This window comes from Eumetopias jubatus, unplaced genomic scaffold, assembly GCF_037043125.1.
Source record: "Eumetopias jubatus isolate StellerSeaLion01/CBP00866 unplaced genomic scaffold, mEumJub1_p1.0 scaffold_7, whole genome shotgun sequence".
Lineage (NCBI taxonomy): Eukaryota > Metazoa > Chordata > Mammalia > Carnivora > Otariidae > Eumetopias > Eumetopias jubatus.
The window spans coordinates 54698901-54719356 of record NW_028274813.1 but is presented as its reverse complement, the minus strand read 5'-3'; the positions used below and the strand labels follow the sequence as shown (position 1 = coordinate 54719356).

The window sequence follows — 20456 nt, the reverse complement described above, 5'->3', positions numbered from 1 at the left end:
GAAAAGAAAAATGATACGTTTATAATAAAATCATATTGAAATTTGACTTTTTGTTTTCACTCATGTAAATAAATTCTTATATAAAACATGATGAGGTAAAGGCATTGGGACCCTGAAATCTATACCCAGCCATGATATAATTTTCCTGTCATGGCAAGAAGACCAAAAAAAAAAAGCAGAGCAAAAAAAATTTTAGGCATATAAGAATACCGAGACTATTCCTCTCATATAATATAATGTATTTGAGAAAAATACATATTCTAACATAATTACCTTTAGAGGAGGCATCTTACTAGGGAGTAAGGTTTATTTTTGAAATGTTCCTGACAGATGAAACACATATGTCCTCTCATGCCTAACTATTACCAGAAATATTAATCAGAGTAAGTGTAATACAAAGAGTCAAATTGTCAGATCCAATTCCCAAGGACCATATATATAATACTGAATGATTTAAAGGATACTAATGATTTAAAGAATACAGGGAATTACAAGACACAGAGTAACCATTCTTCCTTGGGGGAATCCAGGACATTGGACAAACCTTTCCAACATTGGCAAACCTTTCCGTGAATCCTTTCTCTCCATAATTAGAATGGCTTCTACATTGGATTTAGTATGCAAAATTCATTCAAACCAATTTACATGGAGACCTTACTTGTAAAGACTGTGCCATTTCACTAATGGAACATACTCATTTTATCTTCCACTATTAATTCACCTTATATGCTCATCCTTCATTATTCATCCAGCTATCATAAACTCCATAAAAATTCTTAAGTTAAAGGAGTTTTGTTGTTTTGTTTTTTACAATAAGTGGCCCAGGTTTAAAACAATTCATAGATAATGAAAATGCATTAGCATTCTTCTTGTAAGCATCATAAGTATTTTTCGAGAGGTCTGGATACTAGTATTACTCTCCAGCTCCTCCTGGTCAAGAAAAAGACCTCCCTTTCCTTACTATTGTAGAATCTTAAACAAGTAATAGGAACAAAGAGAATACACCAAAACTCAAAAAAGACAATAAAAGAAGGAAAAGGAAAAAAGAAAGAAAAATGTAAATGCACAATAGTAAAACCTAAGATATGAACAACCAATTTGTTTATTGTAATGAATCTGAATGGGATGAATTCTCCATGGAAATAGTAACAAAAACCTGCATATAAGTAGAAAACACTGGGAATCAAGATTATTCAAAGAAAATTTAACTGCATGAATATATAAATATGCATATAAAGTGATAAAATTTATTTTATGTACATTTGAGACAGACAAAAGTCTCAAAAATTTCAGAGAATTGGGAATATCAGCAATAACATACTACTTAAAAATTATAGTATAGCTAAATTAGAGATAAATATGAAAATATACACATTAAATGTGTTTGGATTATTTTTTATTTATTTTCTTATAGTTTCAAGTTTTTATTTAAATGCCTGTTAGTTAAGAGCACCTGGGTGGCTCAGTGGGTTGAGCATCTAACTCTTGGTTTTCAGCTCAGGTCATGATCTCATGGTCCTGAGATCGAACCCCCTGTCAGGCTCCATGCTCAGTGCGTGGAGAGTCAGCTTGAAGATTCTCTCCTTCTGCCCTTCCCTGAACTCGCTCTTTCTCTCTCAAATAAATAAATCCTTAAAAAAATAAATATAAATTCTGGTTAGTTAACATACAGTGTAATATTGGCTTCAGGTGTAGGATTTAGTAATTCATGACTTATATACAATACCCAGTGCTCAATACAAGTGCCCTCCTTAATACCCATCTCCCCTCCAGTAACTCTGTTTGTTCTCTGTGGTTAAGAGTTTGTTTTATGGCTTGCCTCTCTCTTTTCCCCCTCCTATGTTCATCTGTTTTGCTTAAGTTCCACATATGACTGAAATCATATATTTGTCTTTCTCTGACAGATTTATTTCACTCAGCATAATACTCTCTAGCTCCATCTGCGTCATTGTGCATGACAAGATTTCATTCTTTTTAATGGCTGAATAATGTTCCATTGTGCATATTTATCCATTCATCATTCAATGGGCATTTGGGCTCTTTCTATAATTTGGCTATTGTTGATAACACTGCTATTATCATCAGGATGTATGAAACCCTTTCAAATAAGTATGTCTGTATCCTTTGAGTAACTACTTAATAGTGCAGTTGCTGGATCATATGGTAGTTCTATTTTTTTGATGTTTTTATTTTTTTATGTTTTATTTTTTAAATTTTATTATGTTAATCATCATGACGTGGATGGAACTAGAGGGTATTATGCTAAGTGAAATAAGTCAATCAGAGAAAGACATGTATCATATGATCTCACTGATATGAGGAATTCTTAATCTCAGGAAATAAACTGAGGGTTGCTGGTGTGGTAGTTCTATTTTTTTAAAGATATAATTTATTTAGTTGACAGAGAGAGATAGCAAGAGCAGGAACACAAGCAGGGGGAGTGGGAGAGGGAGAAGCAGGCTTCCTGCAGAGCAGGGAACCCAAAGGAGGGCTCCATCCCAGGACCCCAGGATCATGACCTAAGCTGAAGGCAGATGCTTAATGATTGAGCCACCCAGGTACCCCATGGTAGTTCTATTTTTAACTTTTTGAGGAACCTCTATACTGTTTTCCAGAGTGATGCACCAGTTTGCATTCCCACCAACAGTGCAAGAGGGTTCCCATTTCTCTGCATCCTAGCCACCATCTGTTGTTTCCTGTGTTGTTAATTTTAGCTACTCCAACAGGCATGAGGTTATATCTCATTGTACTTTTGATTTGTATTTCCCTGATGATAAGTGATGTTGAGATCTTTTCATGTGTGTGTGTTGGCCATCTGGATGTCTTCTTTGGAAACACATCTATTCATGTCTTCTACCCATTTCTTAACTGGATTATTTGTTTGTTGAGTGGTGAGTTTGATAAGTTCATTACATATTTGGGTCCTAACCTTTCATCAGATATGTTTGTTGTAAATATCTTCTTCCATTTGAAGGTTGCCTTTTTGTTTTGTTGGTTGTTTCCTTCACTGTGCAGAAACTTTTTATCTTGATGGAGTCCTGACATTTCAATTTTCCTTTTGTTTCCCCTCATATCTAGTAAGAAGTTGCTGTGGCTGACGTCAAAGAGGCTACTGCCTGTGTTCTCCTCTAGGATTTTTATGGTTTTAAGTCTCACATTTAGGTCTTTCATCCATTATTAATTTATTTTTGTGTATGGTAAGAAAGTGGTCCAGGCTCACTCTTCTGCATATAGCTGCCTAGTTCTCCCAACCCCATTTGTTGAAGAGACTGTCTTTTTTCCATTGGATATTCTTTTCTGTTTGTCAAAGATTAGTTGACCATATGGTGTTGTGTCCATTTCTGCGTTTTGTAATCTATGTGTCTGTTTTTGTGCCAGTACCATACTGTCTTGATCACAGCTCTGTAATGTAACTTGAAGTTCATAATTGTGATGCCTCCAGCTTTTCTTTTCTTTTTCTAGATTGCTTTGGCTATTTGGGGTCTTTTGTGATTCCATACAAATTTTAGGATTGTTTGTCTAGCTCTGTGAAAAATGCTGTTGATATTTTGATAGGGATTGCTTTCAATGTGCAGATTGCTTTGTGTAGTATAGACATTTTAACAATATTTGTTCTTGAATTTTTTTATTTTTATTTATTTTTATTTTTTTTAAGATTTTTTATTTATTTATTTGAGAGAGAGAGAGAATGAGAGATAGAGAGCACGAGAGGGGAGAGGGTCAAGGGAGAAGCAGACTCCCCGCTGAGCAGGGAGCCTGATGCGGGACTCGATCCCGGGACTCCAGGATCATGACCTGAGCCGAAGGCAGTTGCTTAACCAACTGAGCCACCCAGGCGCCCCGTGTTCTTGAATTTTTTTAAATGAAGCCCAATATAACTCCAGTATTAGAAAGGAAACCACAATAGAAATTACAATATATTTAGAATAGAATGGTAATGATATTATATATCAAAGCAGGAAGGAAAAAACTGGAGTAGTAATTAGGGATATTGAAGTCTTAAAATATTTTTTATAAATACTATGTTTAAAACAAATGTACAGCCTTGTCTTAGTTCAGGCTATTATAACAAAGTACCATAAAACAGTTGACTAATAAATGAATTTATTTTTCATAGTTCTAGAGGCTGAAAGTCTGTGATCAGGTTTATCAGCATGGTTTAATTCTGGTAAGAACTTTCTTTCTGGTTGTAGACTACCAATTTCTCATGTCTTTAAATGACAGAGAACAGAGTGGAAGCAAACTTTCTTGCGATTCTTATAAGGCATTAATTCCATTCACAAGAGCTCCACCCTCATAAATTTAACTCATCCTAGTTACCTCCCAAAGCCCTATGTCCTAATACCAATGCATTACAGAATAGGGTTTCAACATATGAATTTGGGTGGGGACACGCTCAGTTAATAACAAACATGTTCTATTAAATAATTCAATAAAATTGTAAAAAAAACAAAGTAATTATAAAGAAGGAATAATAAGAGCAGAAATCATGAAATAGAAAACCAAAAAATAAGAGATTTTAATAGGTTAAAATTAAAACCCTTAAAAAAAATCTATGCAATAGATCTCCAGTAATATATTTAAAGAGAAAAATGAAAAGAAAATAGTATTAGGGAGAAAACGTGGATATGATTTTATTACTTAACAAAGAATAATATTTACACCTTTGCTAATGGAAAACTTGAGGACATATTTTTTTTCTTATTGGATATTTATTTTTAAATAATCATAGATGTTAGATGTAATAATTTATATATATTTGAATATAGTTCCAATCTAGAGTGTAACTGTATGTATATAATAATATATTTTTTCTGTAATGTTTCTTCTTCTGACCACTAACACAAAATAAATAATGAAAGGATAAAAATTCTAATTATTTTAAATTGAAGTTCTTAGTTATGGGTAAAAATATGGGTTGTGAGGATCACTTCTTGTAATATTTCCTTTGTTCATTTTAATGAAAATTAAATTGACAGAATTTTTCTGATATTGTAAAGGTCTGAGAAGAGAAAAAAGAGAGCATAAATTATGTACAATGAAATATATCCATATGTTTTATGAATTTTTATTCTTATGATATATATACTAAGTGATATGGTATACTATACCACAAAGCTGAAGGTTTGGCATTCATTTGTAATTGTTATTTTGTTAATTCTCTTCTGGGTCACATGACAATTTTCAGCATATCTGAAACCTTACAGAATCTGTGTCACTCAGCTGGAGGTCTTATAAATTTGACATACTGCCATTTATCATTAAACATCATGCCATTTTCCAGTCAGTTTTCATGACAGTGTTCGTGTCCCAAACACCTTCAATACATTTTGCATAATGTTATATCTAACATTATATTCAACATTTGAATAACTTCAAGATACGTCAGTTTATATTTTTAGCAATTCTGTCAAAAACCATTCTGTTTTGTTTAATATGATAAATCTTTTAAAACTCAATCTACTCATTGTCTGGAATCACATTATAATGCACTTAAACTTTCTTCCTCCTTCATTTTTACTCTTTAATTTATTTCCTAAGTAGAATGGTTGGTAATAATTTGGAGAACATTAAAGGATTTACATCCCCATATATTGTTTAGGAAAGTCAGGTATCATTGTAAATAGTGTGTAAATGTGTTAGTTGCTTTGATGCCAAGAGAAATTATACAAACTATTTAATACAAATTAAGTATACTTTCTTGTTAGCAAAAGATAATAGCAATATTTTAACTATTTTACTTTAATAAAAATGCCTTGTGTTCTTCACCAAAGTATTTATGGGAGTTTAGTTGTTAATAAGACTAATAAATCTTTCCTTTCTCAATCTATTTACTTTTATCACACTTGCATATTATTTATTTATTTTGAAATTATTATTATTTTGGAGTATAGTTGGCATAGAGTTCTATTCGTTTCGGGTATACAATATAGTGATCCAACTCTACATGGTATGCTATGCTCATTAAAAGTGTAGCTGGCATCTGTCACCCTACAATGCTAGTATATTATCATTTACTGTATTCTTTATGCTGTGCCTTTTATTTCCATGACTTACTCATTCCATAATTGAAAACCTGTATCTCCTACTCCCTTTCACCCATTTTGTCCTTTCCTTGACCCCCTTCTCTCTGGTGACCAGTTTGATCTCTGTATTTATGAGTCTGGTTCTACTTTCTGTTTGTTACTCATTTGTTTTGTTTTTCAGATTCCACATATGATTGAGATCATGTGGTATTTATCTTTGTCAGTCTGACTTATTTCACTTAGCATAATAAACTCAAGGTCCATCAATGTTGTAATGGTAAAATGGTAAAATCTCATCTGTTTTTATGACTGCATAATATTTCCTTGTGTGTTTATGTGTGTATACATACACACACATACCACATCATCTTTATCCATTCATCTATCAGTGGACTTCCATATCTTGGCTATTGTAAATAACGTTTTATAAAAATAGGGGTACATATATCTTTTCAAAATTACTGTTTTTGTTTTCTTTGGATAAATACCCAGCTGTGAAATTATCTGATCATATAGTATTTCTATTTTAATTTTTTAAGAAACCTCCATACTCTTTTCCATAGTGGCTGTACCAATTTATATTCCCACCAAGAGTACACAAGCATTGCTTTTTCTCCACATCCTTGCCAAAATCTGGTATTTTTTGTCTTTTTGATTTTAGCCATTCTAACAGGAGTAAGGTGATATCTCATTATGTTTTTTGTGTGATTTTTTTGTTTTAATTAAATTCAAGTTAGTTAGCATACAGTGTAATATTAGTTTTGGGTGTACTATATAGTGATTCAATACTTCCACACAACAGCTAGTGCTCATCACAGCAAGTGTAGTCCTTAATCACCATCAAACCCATCCCCGCCACTTACCTCCCCTCTGGTAACCATCAGTTTGTTCTCTGTATTTAAGAGTCTTTTTTGGGGGCACCTGGGTGGCTCAGTTGGTTAAGCGACTGCCTTTGGCTCAGGTCATGATTCTAGAGTCCCAGGATCGAGTCCTGCATTGGGCTCCCTGCTCAGCAGGGAGTCTGCTTCTCCCTCTGACCCTAACCCCTCTCATGTGCTCTCTCTCTCTCTCATTCTCTCTCTCAAATAAATAAATAAAATCCTTAAAAAAAAAAAAAAGTCTTTTTTGGCTTGCCTCCTTCTCTCTATTTTCCCTTTGTTCACTTATTTTGTTTCTTAAATTTGATTTGAATCTCCCTGATGATGTTAAAGCATATTTTCATGTGTCTGTTGGCCTTCTGTATTTCTTATTTGGAAAAAATGTCTATTCAGGTCCTCTGCCCATTTTTTAATTGGATATATCCAATAAGGGGTCAATATCCAAAATATATAAAGAAATTGTAAGATTCAACACCAAAAAATAAGCATGATATTAATGTGTGGAAGAATAAACTTCCACTTTTCTGATTATTGGATTAAAGCACTCTTGTCCTTTATTATAACATTCCAAGTGCATTTATGAACTGTAAAGACTCACATGTGGTAGGCCACACCATGTTCTCTTCTAAAATCGTTAACTTAGGTATGAATTTGCTAAGTGTCTGCTCTCAAATGTTTGTTAGTTTTACTTGTGGTGGTTAGTTAATCAAATATTTTAAGACCCTCTTATTAAATATTACATAAATTATATTTGGAAAAGAGTGTGTTTCTATAAAATCGTTGAAAAATTTTGAAAAACTCAAAAAAGACTTTCAAATTAGCAACATATGCCGGATATTTAGTGGAAAGATAACAAAAACTATAAGAATTCTATGTACATATCATTTCACAAAGGTTTTTAAGTTCTTGATTGTGTCTCCGGAAATTTTTTTTAAAAGATGAAAATAGCAGGAGATGCAATTTTGACTTTTTTTTCAAGAAATTTGCCAGATAACTCCTATAATGTAAAACATATTTAATGGAATTATTTTCTTAAAAAACCTTGGTGAAAATGTAGTTTTAAATATTTTTAAAAATATATTTGAGTTAAATACACACTTTTAAAACAGTTTATTAACTTATCCGTTGCAGTGTCATCAGACTCCAACAGTATTTGTTGATTTGCAAAGAAATCTAGTTTGGTGAAGTCATATCCATCATTAATTGTGTTCATCATATAAGAACATCTTATGCTTCTATTTTATTAATGTTATCATAAATCTGTCTCCTTGTAAATATACATGTAATACTTAGAAACTCCCACCCTCTTCACATCTGCCTTTATCCTATAAAAATATGTGGCTTTTTGTTTGTGTCCTAAATCTGTTTGAACAATGTTTAGCACCACTCTCGCTATGCCACATCATTCCCAAATGGATTTTTAAGCAATACAAATGAAACCACTTATGTGCAGATTCTTCACAGCCTATCTTCATAGGTCAACCAAGTAGAGTACTCAATACAAGGCTTTCAATTAGAGATGAGAAATTAGTCCATAGGGGTGTTATAGGCCAATAATTTCATAAATATTCAAAGGGCAAATAAACAAACAGAAGCATAGGAAAAGGTATGACACGAATAGCACACTTCCCATTCTCCTACACAAGGCCCAACAGAGTCATGCAGGTCTGGATGGAATTGGTTGCTAATTTCCATGGTATAAGAAACATGACTGCTTAAATGCAGTGATTTCCAGGTGGTTTGCTTGCCTTCTTTGCCAGAAATTAATGGGGTTTGGATTTGGTCTTAAATAGACTTGGACAAGTTAGATATATCCTACAAAATTTCTACCATCTGAACTCACACCACAAATTCTCATTTTTTTCTCCATTAAGCAATGGGTTCCTCACACCTCCCTCTAGGTTAGTTTTCTATACCTTTCAGAAGAGAATTGTACAAGTGTAGAGCTCTCTTTAGTATGTGTTCAAATATGTTAACTTGGTTAGGCTATAGAGTTTACTTATATTGGGGGGGAAATTGGAGGGGGAGATGAACCATGAGAGACTATGGACTCTGAGAAACAAACTGAGGGTTCTAGAGGGGAGGGGGGTGGGGGGATAGGTTAGCCTGGTGATGGGTATTAAAGAGGGCATGTACTGCATGGAGCCCTGGGTGTTACACGCAAACAATGAATCATGGAACACTACATCAAAAACTAATGATGTAATGTATGGTGATTAACATAACATTATAATAAAAAAAAGAAAACAAAGCATCCTTCTAATGTAATTACACTGAATGTTATAATTTGTCTTTAATTAATTCTATATTTTAAATATAAGCATGGTTATTATTTAGTGTTGTTCCTCAGTCGAGGAAGTGTCTCTCTTCTAAGGCACAATCATGGTTTCTCTGGCCTTCTAATGACTTGCATATTATTGACTCTCCCACCTCTTTTCTCTGTCTTTAATCTCACCTTGACTTCTACTCATCCTTCTTATTTAGAATTTAAGTATAAGTCTTTCTTTGTTTTGGCTTTTGTTTTTTAAAATCAAACATACTCTTTCAAAACCCATTCTCTGTCTTACTACTATTCTGGCTATTCTCTTAACAGCCTAAATGATCTCCATATTCTGATTCAGTTTCATCATCTGACACTCCTCAATTTACTTGGCCTCTGTTTCTATCAGTACACTGAATGAACCCTCCTCATTAAGGTCAGCAATTACCTCTGTTAATTGAAATTTAAAGATTTATTTCTTATATAACTTGACTTTATATCATTCTATACATTTGATAATTTCTCCAGTTGAAACACTCTCCATCTGTAATTCCCTGAGCTTTCCTTACAACTCACTTTTATGAAGGGCATAACTGTCTAACTCAAAATCCAACCTGATATCCTAAGCCACATTTATATCTGAAATTATTAATCTCACTGCCTACATAGAAATCAGTAAATGAAAGTGAAAAATATCAGTGAAATGGTCTGCTGAAATTAATAATCTGTTTGGCATATATATATGTCTACTGTGCAAACTAGATATTGCATTTTAATTATTTTTTTAAGATTTTATTTATTTATTTGAGAGAGAGAGAATGAGAGCCAGAGAGCATGAGAGGGGGGAGGGTCAGAGGGAGAAGCAGACTCCCCACTGAGCAGGGAGCCCAATGCCGGACTCGATCCTGGGACTCCAGGATCATGACCCGAGCCAAAGGTAGTTGCTCAACCAACTGAGCCACCCAGGCACCAGGCATTTTCATTACCTTTTGGTTAAATATTTCAGTGTCCTTTTAAATATTAATAGAATTCCTTGCATCATGATTTAAAGTAAATCATTAAGATCTGTCAACTTTTTTTTCCTTTGTAGTATTGGGTTTGGAGTGAATTCAGCAGCCCTTAGTCATGAGTATTGCCTTAGAGTCATTTTATTCCTAGTGAGTGGAACTGTGAGCTGACAAACTTGTCCTTACACTTTGCCAGTATTGAAACTGTTACAAAGGGATTATGAGATTTATCCAGGGCCAGAGTGCTAGTCATTGACTAGTTGGCTGAAAATTATGTTGCAGATGTCTGGTTCTTAACCCAGTTGGCTGTGTAACATCCCTAGAGAACATTGGTGCTAAAAGATTCAGCCTGTTTCAATTTACTCTTTTAATTAAAACATAGAACTGGAGAAGAAACAAGTAAAAACGATGAAAACAGAGCTTAAAATATCCTCTAGCTCACCCTCAGTATTCTTTGTTACAATTCTGCAATAAGGCTCCATCAACATATCTCTAAACAACTGCCACTTTTTCTTTTTCATTATGCAACATGCCACATTTACAGGCTCAAAATGATACTTCACATTCCATTTCCTCAACATAGCATCATTAGAAGGAGCACATAATTCCACACCCTGACACCTAGAAAATGCGAGGCATTGTGTTACTTCATAATACTTTCTCGTTTAGTTAGAGACTGTAGATTAAAGAATCCATCAGCAACTCTTACCAAGCACAAAGTGTTCAGAACCTATCAAATATAGGCAGTGGCTTAATAGTAAAAAAATAAAACTTGTTTTTAAGAGACTGGTGTTAACATATGTTGGTGAAGAGGGAAGGACTAAAAGCACAGTGTGGTCTAAATGATTTATACATGTAAAAACAGATCCCCTCTCTCCACCAAGAACAACTCGTTATGGATTTAAAGGTATTAAAAAAAAATAATAAAATTGGGGAGAATTATTTTAGTTTTCATTATGTATTCATTCATTTAGCACAAACTGGGTCTGTGCTAAGCATTAAAGAAATAGACATGGCTCTTCCCCACAAGTAGCTTATATTCTATAAAGTGGGGCAGACAACATGTATTTACCCTACACAAAAATCAGATACTGATAAGTGGTAAGTATCAGGAAAGAAAAATCCAGGACATTTAGAATTTGCTATTGAATGAGCTTGAGTATGTGACTTGTGAAATTTGGATACACTGCGTTTTTTCCAGTTACTTTTATAACTCTAATGACAATAAACACATATTTAAGAGAAAAAAATAACTGACATAATTAATTCTTGATGAAAATCTAATTAAAATATAATGGCAACAAAATAGTTTATTGCTCTGGCAAACTTATTGTGATCTGGTTAAATATCCATCATAAATACAGGTTTAGATATGATCAGGACCTATAATTAATGTAATTGAATCTATGTAATTGTGCTATGGCTTCGCTGTCTTTCTTGGCTTTGGAGAAATATTCCAAGATAGGTCTACATAGAGAGATGATAAGGTTACATTTACCTGTGTTGTTAATACAAGTCATACAAGTATGTTCTTATTTGACAGGAGCATGCATATTTTAAGTGCAAGGTTACCTTCACACAGTATAATGCAGTGTTGATATTATAGATTCTGGAACCAGAACCACTGTACATGAATCTCAGTTTTGCCACTTAACTGAGTTATAGGATACTGGACAAGATATTTAAACTATCTAGCATCAGTTAACTCGTCTATTAAATATAGAAAAACAGTATTTCTTACATGTTTTTGTAAGGATTAATTAACTTGATACATATATGAATTTATTACAACAGTGCCAGCTTCATGTTGAATATTCAATACAAAATATAGTGACGTTGAGGCTTACAATAATACTGATGCTAGAATATTAAGAGACAGTCAAATTTAAACTTACGGTATAACATCAATAAATGCAATTGTGGACTATGATTTTTTCATCGTCCTGCATTCATACTTAATCAGTTAATGTCCAATCAGGAGAAAGAAACCACACATTAATTTAAACAGGGGAGTTTAACATAAAGAATTATTAGTTGTAACAGAGGACTAGAGTGAGAAGGGATTGGCTAGTAAGAAGTAGATAACTCTAAATATAGAAACAGTAGATGCTAACCCTAGGGCTGAGCCCAGATACCTGCAGAAGACTCCTGCTTCCCTGAGGCTGAGGTGCCGTCCTTGTTACAGAAGGCACAGGTGAATGGCAGAGAAGTACCTAACCCTACCCTTACCCTTAACCCTAACCCTAACCTGTGGGAGAAACTGCCGTAAGTCTGCCCTCTGGGGTGCCAGAGAAAGCTGTCCTTTGTGGGTGCTGCTGGCTATCATGCACTGAAGGAGCAGGGCATGGGGAAGCTGAGTGTGACTCAGGAGTCTGAGGGACTCTGCCATAAACATCCCTGGTGATGGGAGGAAGGTGGTGAGGAAGGGGCTGCAGCAGAGTGCCCATGAGCAGGCGCTGTAGGAGCTGGGCTGAGAAGAACCTGCAAGCACTAAGAGAGCTGGAGAGACTCTGCTACAAAGTGGAGGGGTCTGGGTGCCTGGAGAAGCTACGAGCTGCTTAGTGTTGCTGGCCCCTGTGTTCTACAGGAATGGGCACTGAAGAGGTACAAGTGCTTGTAGGAGTCCATTGCCTTGTGAGTGAGCAGAACTGAAGTGGGAAGAAAAACTCCTTCCTGAAACTCCTCTTCAGTCCCTTCTACTGATAAAGCTTCTTGTCAACTGTAACAGGAAAAAATGTGTATGTGTTTGAGGGTCAAGTACCATTTTCACAGAGCAGTCTAACAGGGTCAGTTTGGAGCTGGAAGGCAGTAAAACAGTAAGTGACACATTAGGACAAACAAAAAATTGAGTATGAGAAGTTCATATTTCTATTCTTTGTGCTAATTTATTAAACATACTTCATTCCCATGTGGATTCTAGAAATTCTTATGAATGGGAAAATTTACAAATATTATTTGCATTTATAGTATTGAAAACAAAATCTCTAATTGACAACCAATCCTTAAGAAAATAATGTACTCGTGGGGCGCCTGGGTGGCTCAGTTGTGGAGTATCCATCCGACACTTGATTTTGGCTCAGGTTGTAATCTCAGGGCCCTGAGATGGAGCCCAGCATCTGGCTGTCTCCCTGCTCAGTGGGGAGTCTGCTTGAGATTTTGTCTGCCCTTCCCCACCCCCCACTCACTTGCACGTGCTCTCTCTCAGATAAATAAATACTTTTTAAAATATTTTATTTATTTATTAGAGAGAGAGCATGAGAACGGGGAGTGTCAGAGGGAGAAGCAGACGCCCCGCTGAGCAGGGAGCCTGATGTGGGACTTGATCTTGGGACTCCAGGATCAATAATAAATAAATAATTTTTTACAGAAGAGAGTATACTCTTGAGGGGAGCCTCTGCAGTATTGACCAGAGTGACATCATCTATTAGAAATCTATTTGTATTCACATATTTTAAAACTTTTACAGAGATGTTTTACTATTTTAACATAAAAGCAATCCTGTCTCACGTTAGTTTTTCATTATTTCACCCATCAGCACATTCCCTCATTGCTGAAACATTTTAAAATTGGTTTCCAAACTGCCAAGTTCTCTTTTCGTACTGCTTTCTACTCTGTCCTTTTCACTTGCTAATCCCTACAAGTACTATTTGCTCATAAGATGTCTTGTCTACCTGTGTTTACTTACTAGCTCCTCAGTTCCATGCCTTCTACCAGAATTGAAGATTCCCATTTATAAGAATAGAGTACAAGCACTATTATTATTATTTTTTAATATACTCAACAGACTGATTTGGGGCAGGAAAGGGAACAACACACACATGGCATCTTCAATCATGCTAGGTACCAAGGAATCCCCACCAACCCTCAAACATAGGGATAGGTGGTGGCCAGAATCAACAGCTTTTCAGTAGAAGTGATAGAGAGTATAATATGGACACATCCAACAAGTCTAAGAATGAAGATAATGCCAACAACTTTTACACCCCAAACAAGAGGCATTAGGCTGAGTAGCCAGTAGGTGAGTAAATCTGAGAAAACTGACAAAATTTAAAATCCTCACAGGTTTCAATAATTAAAAAGTACAAAAGGAACTTCTCTTCCAATTGATAGAAGTTTACCCCCAAACTCTGCAGGGGGCAGAAATGCTGGGCACAAATTCTGGGACTCCCAGATGTAGAGTGGTTCAAATATGAAGAGAGGTTTAAAGGAGGCCAGGTTCTGAAAGTAGTATAGCAGCAAAATATTTCATAAACAAGAGAACTACTTTAAGGGACAGGTTTATTGAGCTCTGAAAGGTACAAATACAAAAAGATACAAAGGAAGTACTTCTGAATTGACTTACCTGTGAGGAATAGAGATGTGACCACACAAAACGTTTTTTTCAATACCTCATGGTAAAAATACAAAGGGAAAGGCTGGATATCAGTTGTTAGACTGGGGAAGCCAACCTGCTCTATCACTTCACTGTTTGTGGAAAGTTCTTCCTAATAATCTAGGAAAAGTCAACTCTTTTAACCATGAAAAATCAGTAAGAATGATTATCAATTCACCTATATGTATTTTGTAACAAAAGGTGAAAATTAATGAAGTCCAAGAGTTAATTACACACACACACACACACACACACACACACACACACACAGGAAAAATATAGTGTCAGGGCAGATGAGAATAGCAACAATATTTCAAAGTGAGTTATAACAAATTAAGAAAATGATAAAGTGATTCCTATGAACAGAATGTGTTAAATGTTTAAAATTAATGGTTAAACTATAGCACAGTGTTACAAGAAAGCTGACAGAACTTAGAAATAAAATAGAAAAAAATCATTTTAAAAAGACTACATTCAAAGGTGTACAGGAGTGAACTGACATAAGAGAAATCAAGGGAATAAAAAATGATGAGCTAAAATAAGGATATAGAAGCCAAAAAAAAAAAAGAGGCAAAAAATTTCTAGAGTTATGGTAAAGGAGATAAACAATAGAACAGTTCTACCAAAATGATTAAATCAATAGAAGAAAAAATATTTAAACTCATTCATTTAAGAAAAATTTCCTGAATGAAAGCTCAAATATACATATTTTAAAAGCATACACATTATATAGTGAAACAAAACCTAAAATATTCAACAGTGAGACATATCTCAGTGAAATTATTGGGTATTCAGAATAATTAAAAAAATATTTTGGACACCCACATAAAAGATCAGGTGCTTTTAAGGGAAAGAAAATCTGATTGGACTCATAATTTTTTTTTTAAGATTTTATTTATTTGACAGGGACAGCAAGAGAGGGAACACAAGCAGGGGGAGAGGGAGAAGCAGGCTTCCAAGCAGGGAGCCCAATGTGGGGCTTAATCTCAGGACCCTGGGATCATGACCTGAGCAGAAGGCAGATGCTTAACTGACTGAGCCACCCAGGTGCCCCATGTGTCCTATTATTTTCAAGTACAAGCTTATTCCTCACCTTTGTGTGCTCCTATGCACATGGGTAACACTTGACATAGTTATTAAACGAAATGAAAATAGTGAGTTTGCATATCAATATTCACTTATTTTTTAAGATTTATTTATTTTAGAGAGAAAGAGTGAGGGTGGGAGGGGAAGAGGGAGAGGAAGACAGAATCTTAAGCAGATTCTGTGCTGAGCATGGATCCCTATGCAGAGCTCAGTCTCATGACCCCGAGATCATGACCTGAGCTGAAACTGAGTCTGATGCTTAACAGACTACACCACACAGGCACCCCTCAATATTCATTTCTAAACCTCATGTTCATGGAGAGGAAGGGGTGGCACCATATTTAATCTCTCTTTTAGGCACATTGCAAAGTGCTTGGCACATAGTTAATGTGTAGCAAATATTGATTAAACAAATGATGAAAAATGGATGAATGTTATAGAAATTCATATATGCTAAATTTTCATTAGGATGATCAAAGAGAATTTTTGCTGAGTTGGCATGTAAACTGAGTCATGAACATGGAGGATTATTCAAGTAGAACAGTACGCCAAATTGCCAAAGATATAAAAAAATCTGAAGTGATACTAGAAAATATCAAGAATATGAAGCTTACCTCTATTTTGGAGTATTTATGCTAAGGACAAGTTAGAGATTTAAAAAAAAAAATCAAGTAGCCTGCAATTAAATCCAGAAACATCACAAAAATATTCAGAGAAACAGAAATTAATATAAGGACCAATTTGAGATAAATTTAGTTTCCTAGAAATTATATGTAGAGGGAAAAGAACTTAAAATTTTTTAAGGAAACAGTAATAAAATAAATGTTAGAACCATTCTTATTTTGCTAAGTGGCTAAAATAAAGCAATGACATACTATGTAATGATTTTTTTTTTTTGAATGAGGGTCTTAACCATAAGTTTAAGTTAAATGGTTAAAAAAAAAAGTAATGATATTACTACATTTTATTTTCTATTCAACCTCCCAAACACCATAATACAAAACATGGTTATTAAGTGTTTTCCTGAGCTATACAAAACTCACTTTTCAGGCTAAATAAAAAAAAAAATCCATTAAATTCTTTCTTAATTTATAAATTATGCTCATACTTTTCTTTAATTATATCACATAAAAAAGTTGTAGCCCTTAATAGAAAATGCAATATTTTCTATGTATCTTTACCATATGTAAAGATAAAATAAAATAAATGACTTTTTGTGAATGTTTCTTGCATCCAACAACCCTCATCTTCATGAGATCAAAGATCATGTCTTATTTATCTTGGCATTTCAATCCTCGCTCTAGTGCCTTGCATGCTGATACACTCATACAGTGAAAAATAAGACTGAATAGAATTTATCAAGAATTTATCTTGTTCTATGCAATATACATTGTGTGAATCACCACATATAATTTTAGCAGCAGCTGATGTGATAGGTACTAGTGTCTTCCTGTCTTTTACAGGAGAAACTAAGCCTGAAGGATGAACAGTTAAAAAAGAAAACTCTTCTGAAGTCATGTCACTGGGAAGTAGCTAACCCAAAATTTGAATCTAGGCAGGCTAGCTCTCAAATATGATTCTGTAATTACCAGAGGGTACTTTTTTTCTAGAAATGGAAAACAGGTGGGTTATTAAAAGCATGATTACTTTTGTTTTAAAAATTTGAGGCCAGCAGTTATATATCTTATAAAGGTTTTATATTTTTATTCTGGTGCTAAAGTCAGTGTATGTCACGCATATTTGATTTCAAATTGCTTCAATATTTATTTAGCAGTAATTAAATTTGAGTTTATACTTAATGTAATCTATAAGTAGTACCTGTTGAGAAACAATTCTCCCTGGGTCTTGTGGGGTTTTTCGTTTTTGCTTTTAGTTTTTGATGTAGTGTTCAGTGATTCATTATTTGTGTATAACACCCAGGGCTCAAAGTACTGGTTGCTATTCTTCCAGACTTTTTTGCAAGGATATTTTCATAGTAAATGGCCTTCAAGATAGAAATATTGTCACCTCTGGAACAAAGGAAAGGTACACTAATTTCTAATTAGAAGAGATTTGATTTCTCTAAACACAGAGTTCCTCTGCCATAATATAATCCACTGTATGTGTGCAGTTATCATCTGGGTCTCTTTTGTGTCTCCCCATTAAAATGGGACTCGGGGAAATTACACAAATATGTGGATACTCTGGCTACTGCTATGGATTAACAATAAACTGTCCATTTTTAACTCAGGAATCTATCAACATACATAAAACTGTGGCAAGCAAGTTCATTAGCTTGTATATAGTATGAAATCTTAGACCCTTTAAAGTTCCTAACATATATATTGTGTGATTTTTTATTACATATTATTAAATGACTTATTTTTTTAGGAAAGGAATTTGCTGATTTATCTAATATTTTAAAAAAGACCCAAGATTTGAATGATTAGAAGAGTCCATGAAAACCCATCAAAGATTTATATTTATTTTTCAAATAGTTCAAATGCTTAAATATTCAATCTATTCCTTATCATCTTTAATATATATTTGGCTGGTGATGAATATTTTTAAAACCTTAGACCAGCTGTTCACAACAGGAGCCAATCTGTCTCCTGGGGAATATTTAGCAACATCTGGAAACATCTTTGCTACACACTGCTTGAGTTATTTACATTCATTGCTTGTCTCAGCTGAGAGTGGTGTTCGTTACTATTAGCATTTAGTGGATATAGAGACCAGGGATGCTGTTAAACATCCCATAGTGTACAGGACAACCTCCCATAATTAATTATTTGGTCCCAAATGTCAATTATGATAATGTTGAGAACCCAGATATACATATATGCTTCCACATCTGAACTTGAGAGATCTAAGTCAATTTTCTCAATGATAAGAATTAATCTGGATATAAAGTTAGAAAGATATAAGTATCTCTACATTTGTCTATCATATGTGTATAATACAGCATTTCATGAAAATCAAACCATAATGTAAACAACAGCAAATAATCAACAGAAAACCAAAATTTCAATCATTTCCAAATTTTTAGGATGTACCATATTTAGACATATTAGAGTAATATAGTCAAGCCTTTATTATTATTATTATTACTGATAAGGAGGTATACCCAATAATGTATATACAGAAAACAAACTTTTATTGTGTATGTGGATGGGGGTGGATGGTTATGGTATGGATATTAAAAAGATGGGTATGGCCAAAGACGGGTATTAAAGAGGGCACACACTGCATGGAGCACTGGGTGTTATATGCAAACAATGAATCATGGAACACTACATCAAAAACTAATGATGTAATGTATGGTGATTAACATAACATAATAAAATTAAAAAAAAACAAAAAAATGAAAAAAAATAAAAAGATGGGTTTGGACATTATAAAGATGGGTATGGATATGAACATTAAAAAGAAATTATCCTGTATTTGGTTACTTAAGTCTATGCTGTTACTATGGAAAATGCAATACTATATATCTATTTGTTATTATAACAATCTGTCGAGGAAATTCTGTAATTTGTATACATTACTTTTCCAAATTGTAATATTGTATTTGAATATTACCTGGTTTATAGAACAATCCTTAAGCATCCATGACTTTACAAATTATAGTTACAAAATTATAAGTATGACCAGCATATGTGTATGCATATATGTATACATGCATATATACACAACTACTCACATATAATTAGCTAACATACACTGAACATCTGTGTCATGGGGTCAAATAAAATTGTCAAAATTGATATAGTATTATCTGATTCACAAGTGAGGACTAACAGTGTCTTCATTCATATCATCCAGTGTTAGAAGAATCCATCTATATACAATTAGAACTTTTATTTTTCAGGGGAAAATTAATGTTGTTTTAAAGACACTAAAAAGAAATACATTGGGCACCTGGGTGGCTCAGTCAGTTAAGCATCTGCCTTCGGCTCAGGTCATGGTCCCAGGGTCCTGGGATCGAGCCCCACATCAGGCTCCCTGCTCAGTGGGGAGTCTGCTTCTCCCTCTCCCTCTGCTGCTCCCCTGCTTGTGTTCCTCCCACCCGCTCGTGCTCTCTCTCTCTCTCTCATGCTCACTCTCTGTTTCAAATACATAAAATCTAGATAGATAGATAAATAGGTAGATAGAAAGAAAGAAAGAAATCCAGTGCAGGAGGAGGAGTTGGGAGGCTGGGGTAGCACAGTCTGGTGGCCTGGGTTGCAAGTGGGCAATGCTGCTTTGGCCTATGTGACTGGTGCTGGCCTCTGTCTGGAGAGGATTCAAGCTAACCATTGAGGACCCTCTTCTCAAAAAGGTTCGACTGAGTGAAGTAGACTTCAAAATTATGGCACAAGATGAGTTAATTCTAAGATGGAAATAATATGAAGTATATGTCCAAGCTTTGGAGAGTAAGTATACAGATCTTAATTCTAATGATGCAACTGGCTTAAGGGAGTCTGAAGAAAAACTAAAGCAGCAACAAGAGTCTGCACACAGGGAAAAATTCGTGTAATGTGACTAGCAACCAAGGAGCAAGAGATACAATTGTATACTACTCAAATCCAGTACCTCAAGCAAGTCCAGCAGCCAAGTGTTACCCAAATGAGATGAACAATGGTAGACGCAGCGATCAACTTGTTTTTCCTAAAAATGAAAGGCGAATTGGAACAGACTAAAGACAAACTGGAACAAGCCTGGAATAAACTGTGTACCTGGAAGTTTATGCCTGATAGGTAAACAGTCATACTCCCCAGTCAAGACTTCCCTGACCATCCCAGGAAAAATCTGTGGTGAGACAGCCAAGTACTCCTTTCCACAGCAAGACTTAGACTTTTTGAGCCA

The 20456-nt window shown here is 34.5% G+C and overlaps 1 pseudogene; it reads left to right on the top strand.

The window, feature by feature from the left end:
• The first annotated feature begins 18821 nt into the window (after positions 1-18821).
• LOC114205715 (pre-mRNA-splicing regulator WTAP-like) overlaps positions 18822-20456 on the top strand; it is a 91376-nt pseudogene continuing 89741 nt past the window's right edge.